The sequence below is a fragment of the Heteronotia binoei genome, chromosome 7 (assembly GCF_032191835.1).
Source record: "Heteronotia binoei isolate CCM8104 ecotype False Entrance Well chromosome 7, APGP_CSIRO_Hbin_v1, whole genome shotgun sequence".
NCBI lineage: Eukaryota > Metazoa > Chordata > Lepidosauria > Squamata > Gekkonidae > Heteronotia > Heteronotia binoei.
In genome coordinates, this window is record NC_083229.1 from 65,656,208 (window position 1) to 65,676,493 (window position 20,286).

The 20,286-nt window shown below is 47.8% G+C and overlaps 1 protein-coding gene across 7 annotated transcripts in view; it reads right to left on the reverse strand.

Annotated features, from left to right (window-relative positions):
- LYN (LYN proto-oncogene, Src family tyrosine kinase) overlaps positions 1 to 16,680 on the reverse strand; it is a 69,101-nt gene extending 52,421 nt beyond the window's left edge. For 3 of the 7 annotated variants that reach the window (XM_060243763.1, XM_060243762.1, XM_060243758.1), the window contains exon 1: positions 16,466 to 16,604. The gene's annotated coding sequence lies outside the window, so the exon portion shown is untranslated. Of the gene's footprint in view, positions 1 to 16,465 lie in introns of all 7 variants that reach the window. The other 4 variants (XM_060243757.1, XM_060243759.1, XM_060243761.1 and 1 more) reach the window with 3 other exon arrangements.
- Between the last annotated feature and the right edge of the window lie 3,606 nt (positions 16,681 to 20,286).

Sequence of the window (20,286 nt, forward strand, 5' to 3'; positions counted from 1 at the left end):
CTTCTCACCCTGAAATGGGTAGGAAGAAACTATTGACTTAGAATGAATGTCCACTGGCCAGGCACGAAGCCACAGCCCCCTTCTCGCCACTGCCGATGATGCAATTGCTCTGGCAGAGAAGGTAAGCGTATCCAAGGAAACATCTGCAGAGAACTCGGCCGCCCTAAGGAGCCTGTTGGTGCCCTCAAGAATCCTCCTGATTGAGTTGGGAAGTAGTTGAGTTAGGCGTCGAACCCAAATGATTGCCGCACGAGAAACAATAAAGTTTGTGGCTGCTGCCTTAATGGCTAAGGCAGTGGCCTCGTGGTTCCTTTTCAAAGCTAAATCGATCTTTCTGTCCCAGCTGTCTCGAACCGAGCCATGTCCGTCTTCAGACAGGAGTCCATGTGACTGTAGGGCCGACACAGGCGCATCAACCAACGGTACCTGTAGCATGTCATTGGCAAAGGAAGGTAATGCATACAACTTCTTAATAAAACCTGGCACCTGACGATTAGCACTTGGCTTCGCCCACTCTGCCTTCAACTGGCGTTCAAAAAACTCAGGGAAGAGAAAGACCTTATCCGTGGATCAGTACCGAGGGAAGAACTCCGTGTTCCCCTTAGGTTTGTTCTTAGGATTAGTTAGAGGGCAGCTGGCTTCCTGCTCTTCAGGTGATTCATAGAGGTCTAAAGCTTCCAGTACTTTAGCTAGGAGGGGTTGGTACTCCTCTGCTTTAAAAAATCTTAAGGAAGGTTCTGGGCCTGTACTGCTTTCTATCTCCTCATCCGAAATAAACTCGCCCTCCTCCCGATCCTCCCTCTCAGAGTCCTCTGATTGATCCCCTTCAGGTGATCTCTCTCTCCCTGAACATTCACTTGCTAAGGTCTTCTGTGCCTTGGTGAGCCAGGCACGATTCTTGGGTCTCTTTGGAGAGGGGGACCCGGAAGATGAGTGAGAGCTTGGAGCATAAGATCTCTTATGAGCTGCTGCTCTAACTGCATTGTCTACAGTCTGCTTAATGCACTCTAAAAATTCATAGGCAAAAGAAGATCCCATTGTGGGTATGTTACCCTGCCCCCCAAGGAGCTGAGAAGACTGTGCAGTCTCTTGGAGGCCATGACCGAAGTCTCCTGGCTGGAGGGTGGCCTCTGGGAGTCCTTGCTTCTCAGCGAAGGACTGCCGCCGATCGGGCCCGCTTCGCGCCATTTTCCGTGCTTCAAAATGGCCGTCGGGAGAAGAAAGTGCAGCGCGTGCTTCTTCTGTGGCCGAAGACGACCAGAGCCGCTTTCTGCCGCTCGCCGGCGGCCCGCCCCTACAGGGCACGTTGCCGGTAGCTGCCGCAAGCCCAAGGGTCATGCCGGCTCCGGAGGATCCCCATTCTTCGGCCCCGCGCCAGGCATCCAACGCGGGGTCGTCCATAAAGTCGTCCTTGGGACGGCGCTGCATCCTGCCTTCTCTTCGCACTGCGGCTGTCCCTTAAAGGGACCTGGGCCGTTTCAGCGCTCCTTCCCTCAGACGCTGAGGTAAAGGACAATTTTAAAAAGGAGGAGGGAAGGCAGAAAAAGTGGGGAGGAAGAAAGGTGTTAGTTGAAAGGAAAAATCACAGAGAAAAGAAGAGGAAGGAAGTATTTTATATATATATATATATATATATATATATATATATATATATATATATATATAGTAGGAGTAATAGCGTGAGGAAAAAGGGATAGGAGCCTATCCTAAAGCTTGCTCTCCCTGTCAAGGCAGGAAATGAACTGAGTAAGAGGGTGGTTCCCACAGCCACAGGAAGAGGAAGATTTTAGATTCCTGCCTCCCTGATTAAACGGTGGGAAACACCCAAGATGTCCTCCTCCTCTTAGGGAGAACTGTGCCTATAAGACAGTAAGTCATGTGGGGGGCATCCAAAACTTTACCCAAAACTGGAATTTCCTGTTTCCCAAAAATGTCCATGATACTTCAGTTCTTGGAATTCACATTATACTGGATCCAGATCAAATTTCAAAAGAAGGATGTGTCATTTTCAATCCTGGCTTTTAGTATATATAACTTTTTAAAATTAAATAGTAAGGCCACAAACCTCCTCAGCTCTTTTGAAGGTCAACAAGCCCTCCAAATAGTTTGATAACACTTTAGTTTGAACATAGGTAGCTGTAGTGATCACACAAATGCCTAATTTGCCTAGTGGCAGGGCTAGCCCTGATTACACCTCTAACCTACTGTGAATACTGCCTACATCCACCCACAATGTCCAAGCATGCTTCCGGTAATGGTACTTTCTCCACCAGCAGTCAATGATTGTCAGAAATCATATATTTTTAAAAAGCACAGTTGCTTCCAAGGAGAAGGGCTTGCAAATTCCATTAAGGTGCCAGTGATGCCATACAGACAATGCTAGCAATACCGCACAGAACATAGTTGTATTTACAACCTTGGAGAGAAAAGGTACTTTTTGCAAGATGGAGGAAATGAAACCATATACAAGGAAAAATGAAGCAATATCATAAATGCAACATTATTAGTTCAATAGAAAAGGACAATGTAATGGGGAAAAGAATGATATCTGTCTGACCTCATCCTTGGAACAGACAAATCTGGATTTTGTAACAACCACTTTTGGGCAAAATTGAGCTTGGCTGGAGAAGAAAGAGGCAGCTGGAGCAGAAACCAGAGTCCCCATACTCAAATCATACAAGGAAGAAACAGGCAGAGAAGTGCTATATCAGGGCCTTCCTAAAGACCACAGTTTGCCTTCCCCCACCCTCCCTTAACCTATCCAGGGTTTCAGTTACAAAGAGGTTAGAGCTATCTTCTTTAGAAACTGAATAGATTTATGGCGTCTTGTATACAACATGTTCCCTGGCAGATGTCATATGGCAACTAACTATATTCTTAATCCTCTAACAACACTATAAAACAACCCCTTATACTTACTGGTTTGGGGGTATAAAACCTCAAACCAAAGTCTAATGTATCTTGAGACAGAAAAAGTTCCATACAACTGATTTTGTTTGTTATAGCTGAAATCATTATATTTACAAGTACTAAAACATCCATGCTTGAAAACACTCTTTGACATGAGGCATAGAACGGCCCATTGGACTTACCGTGAGGGGTCCTTCTCCTCAGAGGTTCGGAGGACATCTCTGTGGGTTATTCCTACTGTTCCTTCAGGGAGGCAGGAAACACTTTTTTCACCTTCCTGTTGGCGCCTTCGGAATAACCCCGCTCTCAGTTGTGGGACTCCGAAAGCAGTGTTGTCTTCCCTCTAACTAGAAGGACTATAAACACAACTAACAACTTATAACTACAATATAAACTGTAACCTTGAACTCCGATAGTACTGAACGTAACACAGTACAAGGGAGAAAAGCTGTAGAAAGTAGAACCTAATAAGGTATAAGCGATGAAGCTACATCTGGGAGTGGCGAGATGTCCTCCGAACCTCTGAGGAGAAGGACCCCTCACGGTAAGTCCAATGGGCCGTTCTCCCTCAGAGGTTGTCGGACATCTCTGTGGGACCTACCAGAGCAGTCCCCCTTTAGTTGGGTGGGTCTTCATCGCTGGCCTCCCTCAGAACGTGCTGTAATACCTTTCTCCCAAATGCTGCATCTGCTGATGCCATGGAATGAATCTTATATTGTCTTACGAATGCAGATGGAGAGGACCAAGTAGCAGCTCTACACACCTCTTCCACTGACGCGCGATTCAGCAGTGCTGCGTTTGTAGAGGCACTCCTAAGGGAATGGGCCATAATTCCTCTAGGAATTTGCAACCCTGATGCCCTATATGCTTCACTGATACAGGCCTTTAGAACTGCACTAATTGACGAAGTGGACATCTTATCTCCAGCTCTGGGAGGAGAGATGTTGTTGAACATATAGTCAGTTTTCCTAATCGACTCGGATCTTAGGATGAAAATTTTTAAGGCTCTGCGCACATCTAAGGTATGCCAAACGACTTCCTTTGGGTGTTTGGGATGTGGACAAAATGTGGGTAGGTAGATTTCTTGTGTACGATGGAACTTAGAAACAGCCTTGGGAAGAAAGGAAGGATCTATGTGCAGAACCACCTTTTCTTTATGGAACACACAAAGACCAGCCTTCACTGATAATGCCCCCAGTTCTGAAACTCGACGTGCAGACGTTATGGCTACCAAGAAGAGAGTTTTCATTCGAACCCATTTTAAGTCCACCTCTTGAAGAGGTTCAAATGGCTTCTTTGTAAGAGCTGATAAAACGGTATGGAGTCGCCAAGATGGAAAACGATGGACTGTCGGAGGTGACTTTAAATTCGCCCCCTGCAAAAATAACTGGATGTGTGGATGTTGAGATAGCCTGTACCCTCCAATGACCAGTAAGATGGTGGACAGGGCAGCTATCTGCCTTCGTAACGTAGCTGGTTTTAACCTGGACTCTAGGCCCTCCTGTAAAAACGCTAGTATCTCTGCAATGGAAGGAGTAAGCAATGAGACCTTTTTTCTACAACACCAGCGAACAAAGGCCTTCCAAGTTGTGTTGTGTATACGAATGGTGGAAGGTCTTCTTGACGCTAGCATAGTGTCCGTCACCTCAGAAGAGTAGCCTAAACTTCTGAAGGTTTCCCGCTCAATCTCCACGTGGTCAAGTGAAACCACTCTGGGTCGGGGTGCCACACCGGACCCTGATGGAGCATGTCGGGAGACACTGGTAGCGACAGCGGAAGGTCTCTTGATAGCTCTGTCAACATTGAGAACCATGGTCGCCGTGGCCAATAGGGAGCTACCATGATGATTTCCGCCTGTAGAACTCTCACTCTCCACAGAACTCGAGAAACCAGAGGGACTGGGGGAAACGCGTACAGGAGACCTGGATAGGGTGGCCAGACCGTCCCGGTCTCCCGGGACATTCCCGGTTCTGGCCACCCAATCCCGGCTCCCGATACCGGGACCATTAAAGGTCCCGGTTTAGGCAGCCCCGGAGCCGGTGGGCCGCGGGCGCCGGCGGGGAAGGCGGCAAGTGAGGGAGGGAGCGTCCCTGCGCCTGCGCAGGGCCCCGGCGCAGGGACGCTCCCTCCCTAACTCGCCGCCTTCCCCGCCCGCGCGCGGGGCCCGGCGGCAGTGGTGGAGGCCTCTCCGTGGCCTCCGCTGGTCGCTGGAAGCCCTCCAGAGACTCTGGAGGGCCTCCAGGGACCAGCGGAGGCCGCGGGGAGGCCGCGGGGCACCCGGCGCTGGTCCCGGAAGGCCTTCCAGAGCCTCTGGAAGGCCTTCCGGGACCAGCGCCGGCCAGCGAAGGCTTCCCCGCAGCCTCCGCTGGTCCCTGGAGGCCCTCCAGAGACTCTGGAGGGCCTCCAGGGACCAGCGGAGGCCGCGGGGAGGCCGCGGGGCACCCGGCGCTGGTCCCGGAAGGCCTTCCAGAGCCTCTGGAAGGCCTTCGGGGACCAGCACCGGCCAGCGAAGGCTTCCCCGCGGCCTCCGCTGGTCCCTGGAGGCCCTCCAGAGACTCTGGAGGGCCTCCAGGGACCAGCGGAGGCCGCGGGGAGGCCGCGGGGCACCCGGCGCTGGTCCCGGAAGGCCTTCCAGAGCCTCTGGAAGGCCTTCGGGGACCAGCGCCGGCCAGCGAAGGCTTCCCCGCGGCCTCCGCTGGTCCCTGGAGGCCCTCCAGAGTCTCTGGAGGGCCTCCAGGGACCAGCGGAGGCCGCGGGGAAGCCGCGGAGCAGCCGGCGCTGGTCCCTGGAGGCCTCCATAGGCCAGCGCCGGTAGCGGAGAGGCCCGGCGCTGGTCCCTGGAGGCCTCCAGAGGCCAGCGCCGGCAGCTCCCTCCCTCCCTCGCCGCGAGGCCGCCGCCAGAGGACTCCCCGCCGCCGCTGGACGCCGCCGCCCTGGAATCAGGTAAGGGGGCCGAAAGCGGGGGGGGGGGCGTGGGCGGCCTTCCTTTCTTCCCTCCCTCCTCCCTCCCTTCCTCCCTCCCTTCCTTCCTTCCTTCCCTCACTCCCTTCCCTTCCTTCCTTCCCTCCCTCCTCCCTTCCTTTCTTCCTTCCCTCCCTTCCTTCCCTCACTCCCTTCCTTCCTTCCCTCCCTCCTCCCTTCCTTCCTTTCTTCCTTCCTTCCTTCCCTCCCCCCTTCCTTCCTTCCCTCCCTCCCCCTTCCTTCCTTCCCTCCCTTCCTCCCCCTTCCTTCCTTCCTTCCTTCCTTCCTCCCTTCCCTTCCTTCCCTCCTTATGTTCTTATGTGACACAGAGTGTTGGACTGGAGGGGCCACTGGCCTGATGCAACAGGGCTTCTCTTATATTTTTATGTGACACAGAGTGTTGGACTGGAGGGGCCACTGGCCTGATCCAACAGGGCTTCTCTTATGTTCTTATGTGACACAGAGTGTTGGACTGGAGGGGCCGCTGGCCTGATCTAACAGGGCTTCTCTTATGTTCTTATGTGACACAGAGTGGTGGAGTGGATGAGCCATTGGTCTGATGCAACAGGGCTTCTCTTATATTTTTATGTGGCACAGAGTGTTGGACTGGAGGGGCCACTGGCCTGATCCAACAGGGCTTCTCTTATGTTCTTATGTGACACAGAGTGTTGGACTGGAGGGGCCACTGGCCTGATCTAACAGGGCTTCTCTTATGTTCTTATGTGACCAGAGTGGTGGAGTGGATGAGCCATTGGTCTGATGCAACAGGGCTTCTCTTATATTTTTATGTGACACAGAGTGTTGGACTGGAGGGGCCACTGGCCTGATGCAACAGGGCTTCTCTTATATTCTTATGTTACACAGAGTGTTGGACTGGAGGGGCCACTGGCCTGATGCAACAGGGCTTCTCTTATGTTCTTATGTGACGCAGAGTGTTGGACTGGATGGGCCACTGGCCTGATCCAACAGGGCTTCTCTTATGTTCTTATGTGACAATACTGACTTTGGTGGACCCAAGCACTGATTCAGTGTAAGGGAGCTTTGTGTTTGTGACTGGAGTAGATAATACTGACTTTGGTGGACCCAAGCACTGATTCAGTGTAAGGGAGCTTTGTGTTTGTGTCTTCTGGTGCAATTTTGTTCTCAGATCCTGTATTTACTTCATCAGTATATGGGATAAGGCACTTTCTCAACTGTGCTGCATAATGCAGCCTATTTATTTTGTCCTGTTGGCTCTGTTGGCTCTGTCTGCGCCACCTTCATCACTTTCGGGGTGTGGATCCCCCAGTGGGGTGGTCTCGTGACTCCCTCCGCCGGCTGTTTCTGATAGCCCTGCGCCCCCTCTTTCATTTGATATGTGTCCCGTGCGGGTGCCACCCTCCCGCCGGGAGATGCCGCAAAATGAGCCCCCTTGAGGCTTATGGCGGCAGGGCTCGGGGGAAGCGAGCTAGACTGCTGTTCTTTTGAGGGGTTATAGAGTGTTTCGAGCCCGTCCCTGTGGCATCGGTCCCATCGTTGTGGGGCCCAGGGGACCGATGCCACAGGGACGGGCTCGAAACACTCTATAACCCCTCAAAAGAACAGCAGTCTAGCTCGCTTCCCCCGAGCCCTGCCGCCATAAGCCTCAAGGGGGCTCATTTTGCGGCATCTCCCGGCGGGAGGGTGGCACCCGCACGGGACACATATCAAATGAAAGAGGGGGCGCAGGGCTATCAGAAACAGCCGGCGGAGGGAGTCACGAGACCACCCCACTGGGGGATCCACACCCCGAAAGTGATGAAGGTGGCGCAGATAGAGCCAACAGAGCAAACAGGACAAAATAAATAGGCTGCATTATGCAGCACAGTTGAGAAAGTGCCTTATCCCATATACTGATGAAGTATATACAGGATTTCAGAACAAAATTGTTTCCGGCGGTGATATTTGGGGGATTTTTGGGGATGTCACAGGAAGTGCTGTGAAGTCACTTCCTGTTTCCGGCCGTGGCATTTGGGGGAAATGATGTCATTTGGGGGAAATGATGTCACAGGAAGTGATGTCACTTCCCATTTCCGGCAGGTGACGCGGGGAAATGATGTCACAGGAAGTGATGTCACTTCCTGTTTCCTGTGGTGGCATGACGTCACTGGAAGTGACGTCACCGGAAGTGGCGTCACTTCCTGTTTCCGGCGGCGCACACGCGCTTCGCGCGCGCGCACCCCTACCTCCCCCCCCCCACGTGTCCCTGGCTGGCCTTCAGACATTATGGTCACCCTAGACCTGGAGGCCATACAGCTGTCAACGCGTCTGTCTGTTCGGCTTCCGGATGGAAGAACCTGATGAAATACCTTGGTAGCTTTGTGTTTGTGTCGGAAGCGAATAGATCCACTTCTGGTTGACCCCAACGTTGACATATGAGATCGAATACACTTGTGCTGAGAGCCCACTCGCCTTTGCAAATAGCCTGTCTGCTTAATCAGTCTGCCTGTATGTTGTCCTGGCCTCTGATGTGTTCCGCCCTTAGAGAGGCCAGATTCTTTTCTGCCCATGTTAGAATCTTTGATGCTTCCTTGTGTAACTGCGAGGATCTGGAACCCCCTTGGTTGTTCAGGTATGCCTTGGCTGTTATGTTGTCCGTTCTGATGAGAACGTGTTTCTGATACAATTGTGCCCTGAAGGCAACCAGAGCCAGACGTATGGCTCTGACTTCCAGGAGATTGATGGGAAGCAGACCCTCGGGTTGTGACCACCTGCCTTGGACTGGTTTGTCCTGAAGAGTGGCCCCCCCCCCAGGCTGGCATCTGTGAACAGCTCTAGGGATGAGGGAGGATGGAACAATTTGCCCTGGCAAAGATGAGTCAAGTCTGTCCACCATAGTAAGCGCCTCTTGACTGTTAACTCCATGATCTGAAGTTGAAAAGGCCTTAGGAACATTTGAAGAGGTCTGGAATGGAATCTGGCCCATTGGATCATGTCTATGGTCGAAATCAATAGTCCCATTAGTTTGGCAAGCAACATTAGTCATGATGATTGGCTCTGGATGACCCTGATAGCCAAGTCCCTGATGGTCCTGGCCTTGGACAGAGGCAGAAATAGCGAGTTGCACGTGGAGTCGATCATCGCTCCTAGATGTTCCAACCTCTGGCTCGGCTGAAGTGAACTCTTTGCTATGTTCACCATGAACCCGTGCGACTGAAGACACTGAATGGCCAGAGCCGTGTCCCGAAGAGATTTCTCTTTGCTGTTGGATCTGACTAAGAGGTCGTCCAGGTAGGGGTGAATGTGGATCCCCTGCTTTCTCAGCTGTACTATTGGATTTATTAAGATCTTGGAGAAAACTCTGGGCGCTGTTGACAGGCCAAAGGGTAAGGCCCTGTACTGGTAATGTTGATTCAGTACCACAAACCTTAGGAAACGACGATGAGAAGAGTGGATAGGTATGTGAAGATAAGCTTCAGTCAGGTCTATGGAGGTGAGGTACTCCCCTGTCAAAAGTGAGTCCATAATGAATCTCAAGGTTTCCATTCTGAAATGACGTACCCTGATGTAGCGGTTCAGAAACTTGAGATCCAAGATGGCCCTCCAGTCGCCATTCTTCTTGGGTATGGTGAAAAGAATGGAGTACACACCTTTCCCCTTCTCCAACCCCGGGACCGGTTTGACTGCTCGAATGTCGAGAAGGTGATGGATTGCTTTTGTAGTAATGAGACGTTTGTGACCCTGCTTGGGGGTTGGTGATCTGACAAATCTGTCTGGTGGAATGCGATGGAACTCTATTGAATACCCCTCTTGTACAATTTCTAAAGACCATTGGTCTGCCTGAGAGGCCTCCCAGTTTGCTGCGAAATGGAGTAGTCGAGCTCCCACCGGTATGTGGTTGTAGTCATGCCTGCTTGGACTTGGCCTCTCGGTCGGGCTTGTCCATTTTGGAGAAGTTATTTCGATTGAATTTGGAACCAAATGAACCTCTCTTAAAGGAGCTCTTTGGCGTTTCCCAATTGAACTTTTTTGAATCGGTGTGGTATCTGGCCAAGGAATGCTGAGTCTGAAAGGACTGAGGGCCCTTTTTTTCATTTCTCCGAATGGATTTGGGCATGGCCTTCTTTTTATCCCTAGTCTCTACTAGGATCTTATCCAAAGCGTCCCCGAAGAGACGATCCCCCTGAAAAGGGTATGCTGCCACTGTAGACTTAGAGAGAAAGTCAGCTTGCCAAGCCCGAAGCCAAAGGAGGCGTCTAGCCACCGTAGTGGACGCCATTGCCTTGGAGGCAAATGTTAGGATATCTAAGGTCGCGTCAGCCATAAACGACGCTGCCTTAAGAATGCGTGAGGCGCCCTCTAACATACATCTGTTGTCCTCTGGTAACATCTGGAGTAACTTACGTACCCAAACAATGGACGCCCTGGAAACCAGGGAGGCCGCAGAGGATGCCTTCACGATCATGGCCACAGATTCGTATAGTCTTTTCAAGGTCGCCTCAGCTTTTTTGTCCAGAGGATCTCTAAGAGAACCCTGGCCATCCTCCGATACCAGGCCCAAGGATTGTAGAGCTGCTACTGGACCGTCCACAGTTGGAGCCTGTAATAACTCATTAGTGTAAGCAGGAAGTGCGTACAACTTTTTTACTAAGTGAGGGAACTGCTTAAGGTAAGCTGGCTTTTCCCATTCCACTCTAACCTGCTTTTCAAAGTATTCTGGAAATGGGAATACTTGTTCAGAAGTTTCCCCCCTTGGCAAGAACTCAGTATTTCCACTGGTTCTGGACTTAAACTTCTTTGATTTAGCTACCTTGGCTTCCTCATCAATGGGCCCCACCTCAATTTCTAATGCTGAAAGTGTCTTGGTTAGCAAAAACTGGTAATCTTCCTGACGGAAGAAACGACTAGCCTGCTCGGGTATTTTAACCTCCTCCTGTTCCTCCTCTGAGAAACATTCCCCCTCTTCCCTATCCTCCTGATCAGAGCCAGATGCTATAGATTCAGGCTCAATAGGTAGGGACTGGGAAGACTGTAATGGGGCCTTTCGAGCTGCCTTGGTGGGCCAGGAGAAGGAACGGGGAGGATCTAAGGGAAAGGTTGGTCCCTTTGGGAGAAGCCCCATTCGGGCGCAAAAGGATCCCATTTCCTCCTGCATCGCTCACCTAATAAAGAGCATAGCCTCTGGGTCCAGAGGGTTGCTCCTTAGTACATTACCCCCATCCTGGAAGCCTTCCATTCGTGGCTGCAGGTAGTTCCGAGCCTCCAGAGTGCCTGCTCCTGGGGGTTGGAAGGTCTGAGAGCTATGCCCCGCACTTCCCAAATGGCCGCCGCTGATTGCTGCCGCCCCGAGGCACATAGTCGGGGCTTCCATTACGCGCCGTTTCTTGGCGCTGGCAGCTGAATCGTCTGCGGCTGCGTTGGGAAGGGCGCGAGCAAGCCGCGAAGGCGAGTCGGCACCTTCGATGCAATTCGCCGCCACGAGAGGCGCGGCGTGCGACTCTCCCTCCTCATCCGAAAGGAAACCGTCCTTGCTGCAGGCCATTCTAAAGTGGCCCAAACTGATCCCCTCTGCTGCCTTTACCCAGCGCAGGGAAAGAGAAAGGAGAGGAAGAGAAATAGCTATGGAAGGGAAAGAATAAGAGAAAAAGAGAAAAAAGGCTTAGCCTAGCCTAGCCTTGTGCTGCTGCTCCCTGTGGAGGCAGGAACAAAACTGAGGGCGGGGTTATTCCGAAGGCGGCAACAGGAAGGTGAAAAAAGTGTTTCCTGCCTCCCTGAAGGAACAGTAGGAATAACCCACAGAGATGTCTGACAACCTCTGAGGGAGAATCACTCTTTCCCATTTGTATATTGAATAACCCACACCAGTATGACTTCACTGGTCTTAAAGGTGCCAATGGACTCAAACTTTCTCACCAGTACAGAACTTTAAAAAGCTTTAATGGGGGGGATTGTTTGAACCAAAAACAACAGACACCTAACATAAACTTCCATGGATTTTAAAAGAAAACATATAAAACATATAACATTAATAATTCCTAACATTCTGATACTTTCCTAACTCACAAACTATCTCTGCTGTGAAGTAAATGTCCTCCAGGTTATCAGGAAGGGAATCAGGTTGTTATAAAGTGCTATACCTCACCAAAACACTTAAAATTGGTTCCTTGGATCAGTTTTCTTAATGAACTCCCCCACTATGTTATATGGGCTGGGTGAAAAAGCCCCAATAGCAAAATGTGGAGATTTCTGGGATTGCCCCCGCCCTGTATTTCTGTTGACAGAAAGTGGTAACTGATTATTCTTTCAATCATTGTGCAGGTGACAATATTCTAAGAGGAAAAAGTTCTAGAGCCACTTTTCTCTACATTCTGCCAAAAAAGGACAACCAAGGAAGGAAATACATTCCAAACATTGTTGCAGGATTGAGTTATATTATTAATACTTTTTCGATTGAAGGAAAAGAGTTATTTCCTGCTCCTATAAGCAATGGGCAAGCTCACCACAGCTAGATTCAAAATCAGCTCACAGTTTTAAGCTTCCTCAGTGAGTGTTAAAATGCAACTGTTTGCAAGAATTATCTCATAGCTCACAATATTCCATTGGTACTGCAGGTGTGCCCCTTGAGCACTGTAGTTTGGTTTCAACCATGATGAAAAGCCACCTGGAAATTCAGTTGCAACAAGCATAACATAAGATTTTAGATCTGAATAGAGGACAAACAGCTGTCTACAATGTCCACAAGAAAAGAAAATCAATACTAAACCAAGGAGACTCTCACAACAAAAGGCTGCTTTGGTAGTCATATTTATCAGGGGTGCTGAACTCATTTGCTATGAGGGCCGGATCTTGACCTTGTTGGGCTGGGCCATGTGCGTCATAAAATGTAATGCCAAGTCAGGGAGATATAAACTTTATGAAGGACACAGACATACACACACATGGCAAATCAATTCGACTCAGCCTAATCCATCTCACTGGCTTGTTGAACCTCAACCAACAGGAGGAAGAGAGGGCTTGGCTCTGTAGCTCCTGTGTGACTGAGCAAGTCTGAAAAAACAAGCAGTGATGCAAAAGGAAGCAAGAGACGGAGAAGGAAGCAGATGACAGTGAATTGCTCGTGGGTCTGATAGGAGCCCAGAGGGGGCCTGATTCAGCCCCCGGGCTGCATGTTTGACACCCCAGATTTAGATTATTTACTTTTTCTCATTGAGACTCAAGGTAGATTGCATGATGTAAGTCAGTACAAGAAAACACCTAATAATGTAATAGGGCCAAGAAAGCAGAAGTCGTAAATATTGAACATGACATATTAATGCAAAAATTGTACTATGTAAGTAGAAATATAATGAAATAACAGCAAGATAAAAACATATAGCAAAAATAATATTTATAAGTAGTAAAGTGCTGTACCAGGGTTAAGTTTTAGTTCTTAAGACTGGCCTCCTTTCAGGGAGCTGGGAGGTGGCTAGAGAGACTACTGGGCACCACAAGTGTAGTTCTGTTCTCTCACTGAAACATCTTCCTGAATTAGTCTGTAATAATACAATCTTATTCCTTTACTGCTAAAATAAAACTCTAGTTTATTGAAACAAGGTCTGTTGCTTGCCGTTATTTATCTGGCAAAGCTTCCCTTGGATAAAGAAAAAACTTAAAACCAATTCATTGACAGTCATTTTGATAATTTAGAGAGGAAATCTTTAGCATGTTTCCATTTTCAAACAAAGCACTGCCACTACCAATTATGAATATGTGAAAAGTTGGGTAAAAGTATCATTTCTAATATATATGCTCTTCAAGAACAAATCTGAATGCTTAACAATCTTTAATCAAAGCAATAACAACAGTTGTTTAAGTCATTCACACCAGAATGACACAAGAGTTATTGCAGAATTAGCTTCAAATGATGATGTTCAACAAATTAATGGGACCATGCTTATAATTTTCATGTGTTCCACATCCCACCAATAACTGCTCATGGTCTGGCGAGTACAGAAGAGAAGAACATAAGGTTGTTTTAAAAAATATTATTGGAAACTTTGGTACCATCTTACTTCCCCTTTGCCCATCCTGTTTCATATAAAGGAAGGAGACTGACCTCCAGTCATGTAACCTCCCAACCTCCTCCTGCATTTAATCTTACTTTAGAATGCTTTGAACACTGATGCTTTATAAAATGTTACATTCAGGTGGGCAGCGATGTCAGTTTCAATCAACAGAACAAAATTTGAGTCCGGTGGCACCTTTAAAATGAAATGAGTTTTATTCAAGGCATCAGCTTTCATGCACAGGCACACTTCTTCAGATAAGTGTGCATGCACATAAAACCTTACAGTTTGAATAAAGCTCTGATGGTCTTAAAGATGCCACTGGACTCAAACTTTGTTCTTACTAAATAGCATTTGTATTACATCCTTTTATCAAAATAATTGGGGTGGCTTATAACAACATGTGGGGTTTTTTCAGAACAGAAACTATCAATATTAAAGATAATCATAGAGACAGAGCAGCTTCCCTATTTGGAACTGTACAACAGGATTACAATTTACATACCCCAAACCCACACCCCAAAGTGACTGTTGCAGTGAATAAACTGGGGAGTATGGTTGCAACTAAACAGATGTAGACTTGACTACACTATTCATTATCTAAACCACTTTGAGGGATGAGTGGGTAGTAAATATGTTAAAAGAGCAAAACACTTTAATTTAAATTAGCAACTGCCTTTGTTCCCCAAAGCATTGCTGCTTTCAAGTGGAACGGCTAGCACTAACCTCATGTCACATGTAGTTGGTTCCCTTTTGGTTAGCTGAGAAGACAGGAAGCAACTTTTGCTTCAGCATTGCCCCATTATTACAACTAAGACATTGTGCTTTTTTATTTATCCATATTATATCTGCTCACTTTAACTCCATTCTTATTAACTGTTAACTTCTGTTCATTCTGTACTGAAAGCCAGAAAAGTTATGGGATAATAATCTTAACACTAAAAAGACTTTGAAGACCCTAAATTTGCGGGAAATATTCAAGAGGACTAGCTGGGATAAAATGAAACCACTCATTTAAAATTCAGATCCCAAGCTAAAACTGTAAACTGATCAACCAAACAGTAAGTAGTCTAAGATTTTTGACCAGACTGAATTAGCCATGAAAGTCACTAATATCTGTTGGAAGCAATTCATGCTGCAATTTTAAAGATTTACTGAAGAGTAAGCTCTACCATTTAGATTTAGACAAATTTAATTGTTTGTGGAATTTTATGTTGTGACCAGCCCTGAGCCTGCTTCAGGGAGGGCGGGAGATAAATAAAATAAAATAAATAAATAAAAACCATGCACAGCAAAACTTAATCTTTAATTAAACTTGCATAGGATTTCCCTGCCCCTTGAAAAATAAAAGTAATATGCTTCATTTTTTGAACTCTTTAGGGTCACTCATCATATTTCTTCATTTAAATTGTTTTCATTTTAGACACTGTCCCTGTTTGGAGGAGGAGAATGGTAGCATATCCAGTGGAATTCTCCCCCCCCCCCAAAAAAGCAAAGAACTGTCAACATATATAGAATATTATCCTATCAAGAAGACTGGAAAACATTAACCATCCTTAGGAAGCATTCCAACAATAGGTCAGATGTCTTATAAAATTCATCAGCATCACATGAGAGATTAAAACTGGACCGGCGGGCCCTTCCCTCAGGCAAGGGGAAAACTGAGCCCTTGTGAAAATAACACTGACTTCCTTTTAACTAATGCACTGTAACATAGGTTTTATCTGGTGTTCAGAGAAAAGTTCCTGTAGAGGCTCAGAAACACAAACTGTCCATTTAGTATAAAACTTCCTCTTTTAAAAAATGTGCTCTCCATATGTTCCACATTACAGTGGTTTAAAGTGGGATGGGGGAGAGAGATGAGGAAAGGATATCAGGTTTCAGAACTTGATAAAAATCGATCTGCTTTGATATATTAATGGCAACCCTTTACCAGTTGCACTCTCTGTTGTTCAACCGAATTGTACAAGCGGCTTATCTGATTTTACGCCTAGAACTTCTGAGAAAAGGAAGCTTGCCCGAAGTTAGCCTTGAAAGCGCTGAGGCTGAGGGAATCCGGGTCTCCCGCAGTCCCACCGATCCTCCGCGTTCCTGATGTAAATTTAGATATCCATGGTCGGTCTTTTCCACCCCCTACCCCTTTTCAGGAATGTACGAAGTCTTCTATACAGGAGAGAAGGATAGAAATTCACCTCACGAGGAGGTTTTTTGTTTGTTTGTTTTGTTTAATCAAGCGAACGAGATCACTGAACTGAAACGCTTGGTAATGGTGCGCGCCCCTTTCTCCATCCACGAACAACCTACTACTAAAACATCTCACAAGCTTGGCCAGTAAGGAAAACCCACCATACGGAGGCAACTGAAACCAAAAAGATAGCAGGACTTTGTTTCCCTTCTCAGACAACACTCTTTGCCACTGCATTCAGCAGCAACAAACTTGAGGCTGAACTTGATTAGTCACTTATAAAAGTTTAGCCAGTTTTCATTCCAGCCAGTCGCAGTCCCTAGAATCCATTATATTCGGTCTCTACACAACTAAGAGAGGCAAAAATAATGCATTAAGAGAAGAGAAAGAGGGAGGATGGACTTACTTTCCTGAACGTGAAGTCTTGGGACCAGCAAGTTAATCCCACTGTTGCTTCAGCCACAGGGCTGGAGAGGGCGGCAGCCAGTAAGGTGCGTTGCTCAAAATGAGGCAACTCGGGATTCTTGGGAATGGACCCGAAAACCCGGAGCAGGAGACATCGAAACGCTCATTCTCAGAGCAGCTTGCCCCGCTCCTCGGCAGAGAGGAACTTCAGCAACTTGCCCGGCTCGCCCCTGGCTGAGGGTTTGCTGCTTACTTCCTGGTCATAGGGAATTTGCATAGTTGTTCGGGAAGGCACCGGTGGGCGGGTGGGGAACTTGAATCCGAACGGAGAACCTGATACTGTTAGTTAAAAATAAGGAGACGGTTTGCAGAGGGGGCCGAACGGCGGAGGAGCTTCCAAGAGACGCCTCTGGTCGACCCCCTCTGTAAAGCAGCTTGCAACTATAGAGAGCATCCACGAATAAAAGAAGACAGAGGGGAGGAAAGAAGGAAAGGCGTTTGATAGCTGTTATCTACGTTTTGTTTCATGCTAAATAACCGTCTTCCTTGTTCCTACATGCTGGCGGGAAAAGGGCAGTAAAGGATAGGCAGGCTTTAATCAATAGTCCAAGGATCAAAGTGGAAGTTAACGCTCCACAAGATGCAAGCTGAAGCTCAGTAACGCGGATTCCCTCAGCCCAGGCTAGCCAATCCTGGAAGCTAAGCAGGGTCAACCCTGGTTATGATTTGGATGGGAGACCTTCAAAGGATACTCCAAAGATGCAGAGGCAATGGCAAACCACCTCCAACCATCTCCCTTAAAACCCCTGTGGCGTTGCCATAAATCAGCTGTGACTTGTAGGCAAAAGACAATAACTCTCCAGGTTAAAGCACTAGCTGGTTAAAAGAAGGTGTTAAACCAGAAAAGGCTGGAACACATTTGCTGGATTGTGGGAATTGAAAATCCTTCGCTTTCCTGTAGTCCTTGTTGGGTCTCTAATCCTGCAAAGAGTTACTGAGTTTCTCTTCCTCCTGAGAGAGGCTAGAGCAGGGGTCCACAACCCCGCCCCGTCCGGGGACTGGCACTGGGCCGCAGCCTGTTTGCAGTGGACCCCTCCCCCGTGGTGTCTCCTCCCTCCCCCTGTTTTCACCATTTTAAGGCCAGGAAAGGGATGGTGAAGCGCCTCTCAGGCCGACATTGCCCCAATCAGTTGGTCCACTGGGGAAACCACTGGGGGAGGAGGAGACTGAATTGGGTGCCCCCACCCTGATGGCCCTGGGGCCACAGTTGGCGGACTGGCCCTGGTGCCGGGCCCTGGGGTCAAAAAGGTTGGGGACCACTGGGCTAGAGTGTGGGAGACCCTGAGCTGCCAAGCATGTACTCATCTGCCCAGCCAAGGCTTCCGCTCTGGCCCTTCTCTGGCCTTCTATTCCTGTGTCTCATGGGAGACTGTGGAGGTACAGAAAGTGGACCGATCTTTCTGGTCTGCTGGAAGAGGAACTGTTGGTCAAGAGAAGAGTTAGATTTTATGCTCTGCCCTTCACTCAGAGTGGGTTATAATCTACTCTTCCTCTCTCCACAACAGACACCCTGTGAGGTAGGTGAGGCTGAGAGAACTTGGAAATAAATGCTCTTGAGAGAACAGCTCTGAGAGAACTGTGACTGACCCAAGGTCTCCCAGCTGGCTGCATGTGAAGTGGGAAATCAAACCCAGTTCTCCAGATTAGAGTTCACCACTCTTAATCACTACACCAAACTGGCTCTTAATCACTACATCAAAGAGGCATGGTGTTTCCTCCAGGAGCTTCACAGCACACAGAGCCTTGTGCAAAGTAGAAATATTGAAAGCTCTTCTTCTGCGGAGTCTTTGCCCCATGTGCTGGTGGGTCTAGGGCAAGTGTTGATACATTTACAATCAAACCCTGTTCTTATATGTATATCAAGTGGAAGCAAATACAGACATTTGGCTCCCAGCAGGAGTCCTGGTGGAGGGAAGCCATCAGCAAAAGTGATATTTCCTGGGAAAAATCAGAATCAGTCCAGTTAAACTGGACCAGGAGCTGCTGTGTGCAGTGGAGCACATTGCTGGACTGCAGGAGAAGCTACTGCTATGCCTGGTGGCACAGCAGATTCTGGGGCTGGCTTCTTCTGCAGCCTGGTGTAAACTGGGCTGCTTGAGAAGCCAGACTCAAGCTGACCCAGTGGGATCAGTCTGTTCCCCCTGGCACAGGTGATCCTCTGGCTGTCTTCTGTAGTCCCTTTAAACATTAAAGAAACTGCAATAGGGTTGCCAGGTCCAACTCAAAAATATCTGGGGACTTTGGGGGTGGAGCCAGAAGCAAGGATGCGACAGAACTCCAGAGAGAGTTCTTGGCCATGACATTTAAAGGTACCTTAAGCCCAGCAGACATTTCCCTCCCCTCGACTTTCTGATAACCCTGAAGCGGGGGGGGGGGGGGGAGGATTTCTAAACTGTTGGATTCTCTGCCCCCAGCTGGGGATTGGCAACCCTTGACTGCAGTAGAAGCATGACAAACACCCATATTGTTCCTGCCTCTCTGCTGTTTTCAGGTCTACTCAGTAATTCTCAAATACATCTGGGATTTTTTAAGGATTTGTTCTTTTCAGTTTTCCTGAGAAAACCTAGATACATTTGGGATGCCAAAATCTACTCCCAAAAATACAGTTAGGGTATTTTTCAGGTAGATTTTCAGCTCAGACCCCTCCCTATGTTTCTCTTGCCTATAGTTTAATTATAGTATTTGACTATCTGGTACCAGGTGGTCTCTGAAACCCTATTAGGGAGCTCTCTTGAGGGAGCCCTCCAGATGCCCACTCCTGCTTCCCATCTGGTTACACAACTGAACAGAGGTTCTCAGGATTAGCCAATTACTGCAGTCTTCAGTCTCTGGCCTTGAAGAAGATAAGGATAGTGTGGGCAAGAAGGCCCAATTACAGACACTTGCAACTTTCAAGTCGAAGCAGGCCTACTAATATTCACATTAACCCTTGAGGGGAACTGGGGTGCTTTGCCTCACAGTGACCTATTACATATTACTACTCACATGATGTTGCTGTTTGTAGTAAGACTGGTACCACAAATCTCTCAATTGGTATAAATACTGAAGATTGCTGCCTTGGTTTGTTTCTGTTGTGTGGTGTAGTGGTTAAAGTGTTGGAAGACAACACTCAAATCCCTGCTCTGCCATGGAAACTTGCTGGAAAACCTTGGACCACTTTCAGGATAATCTCCCTCACAAGTTTGTTGTGTGGATTAAATGGAGAAGAAGAGAATGACAGAAACTGCTTTCGGTCCCCACTGGAGAGAAAGGTGGGATATAAATGAAATAAATATCCCAAGGAGAAATTAGTAAAGTGAGTTATTGACTATGTTAGCCAAAAGTTTAAAAGACTAATTCACTTGCCATTTTGTTTCCTTTTAGGCTATAGAGAAACAAAGTCAAATCAGCTCCTTACCTTATGCCCACAATTTAGCAGATAACTATGTCTATAAAAGGCGTGAAATGCATTCTTGGGTAAGGGGAAACGAGGAGGGCATGGCTTGAATTGGGCCTGATTTCTATAGTAATGTTTGTGTGTCTATATTTCTATGGTTAAGTGGACAAATGAGAACAGTATTAATAGCTTACTGTATCATTATAAAATGGACAAATTTAAGCAGTTTATTAACATTAGTCAAAATCTTCAAAGATTCCAGTTTTTCTTCAAGGAATAAACATCTTAGTATATTCCTTCTGGCCTGACATTAAGTTAGATCCTATGATACTATTATACTAGCATTGGAGCAGTAGAGTAGTATTCCACTAGAAGAATAGCTTTTT